This window comes from Mandrillus leucophaeus, unplaced genomic scaffold (assembly GCF_000951045.1).
Source record: "Mandrillus leucophaeus isolate KB7577 unplaced genomic scaffold, Mleu.le_1.0 Scaffold75, whole genome shotgun sequence".
NCBI lineage: Eukaryota > Metazoa > Chordata > Mammalia > Primates > Cercopithecidae > Mandrillus > Mandrillus leucophaeus.
In genome coordinates this window covers 6,609,659-6,615,783 of record NW_012108141.1, presented here as the reverse complement: position 1 = coordinate 6,615,783, position 6,125 = coordinate 6,609,659, and the positions used below count along the sequence as shown (strand labels likewise).

The following is a 6,125-nucleotide window of genomic DNA, read 5'->3' as shown; positions in this document are numbered from 1 at the left end:
ATTTCAAATTTCTTTGTAAATGGTTTTCTCTCAGAGTTTATCAGTGTTAGTATCCCTGATTTCCATGATAGAATATTGAGACAGAGGAGACAATGGCAGCAACACCACTGCAATGGCTGCCAGTGAGTCTGTGACAACATTAGGACCAAAGGTTTAAAATGTGACTCTAGATGCATGCTTATCAATAACTAAATGCATTAATAGTGATAGATTAGGTTTCCACTTATGATATTATGTATAATGAACCATACTTAATTTTCCCCTTTCCTTTTACTATTTAGTTTTATGAGCCAATTATTGGACTTTGAGGATTTTTGTAAAGGGCTGACAATAAAAATTGATTGCAGAGTACTTTTAGAGCCTTTGGTAATAACTGCCCTGAAGAGCAAAACAGTTATACTCCCATGTTCTTTCATAATGTTTCCCAGTAGATTACGTATTCCAGGAAAAGCATACCTGTAGCATAAAACTGATTCCTGAGTTTTTAATGTAGTTTACGAATATTGTTTCTTCACGTGGACACAGGGAAGGGAACATCACACATCGGGGCCTGTCGCGGGATTGGAGGCAAGGGGAGGCAGAGCATTAGGACAAATGCCTAATGCATGCGGAGCTTAAAACCTAGATGACGGGTTGATAGGTGCAGCAAACCAGCATGGCACATATATACCTATGTAACAAACCTGCACGTTCTACACATGTATCCCAGAACTTAAAGTAAAATTTACAAAAAGGAGTATTGTTTCTTACACAAATTAAAGAACCAGTAATCACCATGAAGCACTATTACAATGGAAGCTATCAGAAACTATGTGACTATTGGCAATCATCCTAATTAACCTAAAACTTGTGTATTTAACTATTGATACACAGAGGGAAATCTAGTTGTTCTTTTAAAACAGGCTAAAAATATAAGTAATTAGAAATAAAAGTAAAACTCCCACTGATTTCTGGAAGATTGACCTGCATAATTATTCAAGAGAGGAGAATAATTTTATGTTTATAAAATATTTGCATACTATTATAGGTTTATATAATTTATTGACCATTATAATATACATGATTACATAACTAATTTGTTCCTCCATATGTTAATCAATTCTAATAAGTAGTTTTTTAAGGCTAATGTACTTTTTGTGTAGGTATGTGGATACTAACAAATAAAAATGTACTAAATCCTTTGATTTGATCAAGAAAAAAGTAAGACAATCTTTTTGAAAAACCAACATTCAACAAATACCCAAGTGCTGATCTAGGTTTTAGAAAATCAAGTTTCAATTCTAATTCTTCCATTTATTTGTTTGTCTTACTTTCTCTATGGAAGAACAGTGATAATACATCACAGTTTTCTACAATTCATAAACAGTGAAGTTAACTGTGAGAAATGAACCGCATTAAACAAAGACCGAGTTTTCTGCTTTTTCTTCTAAGTCATGTTGCTCTCTTCAATCCATGAGGTCTAGACTCAAGACATCAGAGAACTGCCAGCTTCCAATCACTGTTCCGGAGTTTGGTCTAGAACCAATTCACCTGATCTATATACTTCATTCCAACCAGCTTCTGACATTTGTGTCACTGGTGAAGTTTGTCATTCCTCCTATGCTGCCCCATATTCTACCCTACTTTCTTAGCTATATTGTTGACTGTTGCTTCTGGCTTGAGGATGTATTTTTCGTCTGTGTATATTGCTTTACCTTTCTCTAAGTAATGCATTTAGCTCAACCTCCTGTGGGTGGCACTCCTGCCTGAGTCTCCCCAGACAGACAGCAAGATCCATTCACTGCTTCTCTTCTGTCTGCCAATGGTGCCCTGCAGGATCAACTTCACCCACAGGTGAAGGCTGTAATGTGGTGTGATTTGAAGGGCATCAGGCCTGCCAGCCAAAACTCCCCTGGCAGTCTACCTGAAATTCCAGCCAAAGATCATTAGTGTTGCTTCTTAAAATAACTTTGTTATTTTGAATCTGAATACTTTCAGCACCTATATCTACCTTTTCCTGCTGAAATGATTGTTTATTTTTACATGATCACTGAAAGCTCAAAGTTTCTTAAGATTTCAACAACAGTGATAGCAGAACAATGCTTGGTAAGCAGGATTTTTGTGTTTCTTGTAATCTGTTTATATCCCCTTGACTCTACTTTAGTATTTAAGAGAAAAAAAAGTATTTTAAGAAGTTGGCCTTCTCACTAAGGGCAAGGGATTGTACAAGTACAGGGGGATGGTAATAGAAGTGATGGCAACTGTAACCAAAATGAGAAAAATCCAAGCAGACACATATGGGAAAGTATCAAGACTGAGTCCCACCAGATGATTCTGCTGCCTAAAACCTGGAATGTTGTGAATTTGCTGTGGTGGTGGTTGTTGCTGTTGTTGCTGTTTTGTTGCAGTGATTAGAAAGCCTTTTATTTACTCTAGGAGCAGGGATATCCAGCTGCCGATGTTCCTCTCCACATGCCCTTTTACACAGGTGTGTAAATGGGAACCTTTTATTGCAAAAGGATTTCCAGAGTTTTCAAGGACAGAACCAAGGGCTTGCCTGGGGCCAAGGTAACCCCATACCAATCTCCCTATGGGTCAGTCACAATCGCCCCAGCTCACAGTGGCCTTGGGTGTTAGTCTTGGGCACTGACTTTCGTGGTGGCTCTGCACTTCCCCATCAACTCCTTGGGTATCAGGCCTAGGCAGGGCATCTGTCCTTCCGCTTTGCAGATACAATCCTGCAGGAAGTACTTTCCAGGGCCAAAGTGGGCTGGGTGAGACAGCTGCTTTTCTCCTTCTCCTCTTTCTTGGGGGTTTCCTCATTCTTCCCCAAGATTTTTTGATGTACTCTATAACCTCCTTATTGTTCTTGGGCTCCACATCCAACAGGACTTGCTCCCCGGAATGTAAGTATTGGTGGATGTGGAGACAGGAAGGGTGATGGCATCCTGTCCTTAAATATCATGATCTGCATTCATGGGATTTTGTATTGAATCTGAGATATGTTGAAAACACAGACTTCCTGGTGCCCTCACCCAGCTCCCCATGTGTTTTGTAATTCACCGTCATGACCTTCGCCAAGTCTTTGAACACCACCTCCCCCTGGCTCAGGAACTGCAGGGTGCGGCAATGGGGGAGCAGCCCTTCATGGGCATGGGGGCAGTGGCGGTGGTGGGTGGGGGGACATGTGGCCACAGGCCCAGCAGAGAACAGAAGCCAAAGAGCACCCACCACGGCCAGGAGCGGACCTCACACCGCATCTCCCCTGAATTTTTGTTTCACTGTGGAGGTTTTCTTCATAAATGCCTTCTGAGCAAGAGTGGGTTTTAACACAATTCAGTCCTTTGCTGTCTAGAAGAAAGAACACATGAATTAATAAATGGATCATCAAAGATACGTTTGATTAATTAAGCTACTTACAACAGCACAGCACTTCTTAGAACAAATGAAGACCTATCCATGTTGATTTGGGGTAGGGAGAAATGAGAAGAATAGAAGGATGGCCATGTATGGTGGCTCACGCTTGTAATGCAGCACTTTGGGAGGCTGAGACTGGAGGACTGGTTGAGCCCAGGAGTTCAAGACCAACCTGGGCAACATAGTGAGACCACCCCTACAATCTCCACTCTAAAGAAAATTTTTAAAATTAGCCAGGAGTAGTGGCACACACTGTAATCTCAGCTACTTGGGAGGCTGAGGTGGGAGGATCACTTGAGTCTGGACGGTTGAGGCTGTAGAGAATGGTGATTATGCCTCTGCACTCTAGCCTGAATGACAGAGTGAGATCCGTCTCAAAAAAACAGTTGTGGGGGAGGGGCAGGCAGGACTACTTCTCTCCATCTCCCACTGTGAGGAAGCATATTGACCCTGAGCAGGGCTGAAGCATCCATAACCCTGTCTCTTATACACATCTAGATGTGTATAAGAGACAGACTGTGAGGAAGCATATTGACCCTGAGCAGGGCTGAAGCATCCATAACCAGGGCCAAAGGACAGTTTCTAAAATGGCTCATGGCCCATGTTCTGTTTGTCTCCAAAACTAAGAACTTTAGCCAACAACTACTAGGCTACAACCACATTATTTTCTAGGTGCATTTGGTCATTTTTTTTCCTTGAAAAACAGAAGAGCTAATGGAATAAAATCTAGCAGTCTTTCAAGAATAGGAAAATATCTTACATCCCTTATAGTCAGATTGTAAGAAATTTCCAGCCATTTCAGAATTGTGACACTCTATCATAAGCTGCTCAGTTTCACAGCTCAACTGGTGACCTTGCTATAAGGCTGTATATACAAACACAATTTTCATTTAAAATGACTTTCAATTTAGTTTAGCACATTTACTAGAATTTATTAGTGCCACTTAAGGATATAGGGGGCATCTCAGTGAGTAATTGTACTATGGAATTTGCAGATATGAGTAAAAATTCTGATGGAGGGGGAAGGTACTCTAACAGTCCAATGTTAGATCTGCTCTCTGGATCGTGGCAGAATAATCAATCAGGTTTACAGCTTAAATTTCATGTTTTATTTTACAGATGAGAAAACTGAGATTCAATGAGGCTAGACATATAGACAGTACCCTGCACATGGTATGTGTTTTAAAATATCAGTTGAGTGAAGGGAATTTTATCTAAGGCCAGAGAGTGTGGCAAAACCAATGATGGAAGCCAGGAGGACTCCTGATTTCTAGTAAGTTGTTTTTTCAGTACTCATTCTAACATTTTCTCCAGCCATATTCAGCAACACAGTAAGACAAAATCCGAGTCATGCAGGTCCACAATCCAATACATGAAGAGAGGAGGGAAAACAAAAATAAAGGCAAAAAAGAATATACTGCCAATCACAAACATATGACTGTGTACTTCTAATTAAGGGATCTGTAGTGCCAGTTCTTTTAAGAAGCACAACAGAATGTCCTTGCCTGATGCTCCATAGGCACAAGATCCTTGCAAACAGAAAGTCGTTTTTACCTTCTGCCAAATGGGATCAGAAGAAGTGTTGTAGCCACTTTAGTCCAAACGCCCTTCCCCACCCCTGCTACACACACATACAAAGATATTCAAGTATATCCAAGTGTACCTAAAACCTCTCTCCTCTAAATAATTAAACAAAAATATAGTCTACTATAACCATCCAGGTATCTCAGCAAATAGCCTACACTGCTTTTATTTTACAGCATTAAGTATTTTGTCTAAACACAGGAGTTACTTGAGACAAAGGACTGGATTCAATGAATCTTTTATTAACAGTCCCTTGTTTTTTTTTGTTTTTTTTTTTAAATGAAACTACAGATCTGCTGAAAGCATGGAGTCATTTCCTACCAAACCTATGTTCCAAATGTAATTTCACCTGCTTGATACTTGGACATTTTAGGTCTGAAAAAGCACAGGGTGAAAGACACCAAAGAACAGGGAAATTTTCATTTAGAAGTGCAACAGCTCACTTAGAACAGAGCTTTAGGAAAGCAGAATCCAAAACCGCTGTGACTAATACATTTTTCAGATTTATGAAGTAGAAAGGTGCACAGGCAAAAGAGAGACAAGAAGCAAACAGAATCGGCTCTTACACCAGCAATTCAGGATTCTGGTGCACGGCCCTAAGATAATTTTCATAGCTGGGTAAGAACGATAGGTTGTAAGTGTATAACTCATTGGCAAAACAATACTTTCTGAAAATAGTATTTTCTGCTGAGATGTCAACAACAACAAAAATGGATATAAGGGTTACACCAACTGTTTCTCAGGATAGGGTGCACCTGTTTAAAAAAAAAAATGTCTAAAGAATTTGTTCTCCTATTTCACATCTCTTGACCTTTTCAGCCATTAACTTCACAATGCTGATAAGTCACAAACCAAGTTTAAATGAATGTATTTTGAAAGTGCATTGGACATTTGCTTATCCAGACCAAATAAAGTCCTTTTCAAAAAAAAAAAAAAAAACCTAAAATTTAAGGTTGTTTTGCCCACATACAACTGAAAAACCCATGTGGAGAGGGCTGAATACTTAATACCAAAATTGTGTAACTGTTGCCTCAGAGGTAATACTGTTTTGGCAAAAGCTTCATTGAAATATAGCTCGCATTACACACAATTCACAAATTCACACTCTGTAATTCAATAGTTTTTAGTATATTCACAAAGTTGTG

At 39.6% G+C, this 6,125-nt stretch overlaps 1 pseudogene; it reads right to left on the bottom strand.

The window, feature by feature from the left end:
- Positions 1-2,612: 2,612 nt before the first annotated feature.
- On the bottom strand, positions 2,613-3,134 carry LOC105529161 (annotated as a pseudogene).
- Positions 3,135-6,125: the final 2,991 nt, after the last annotated feature.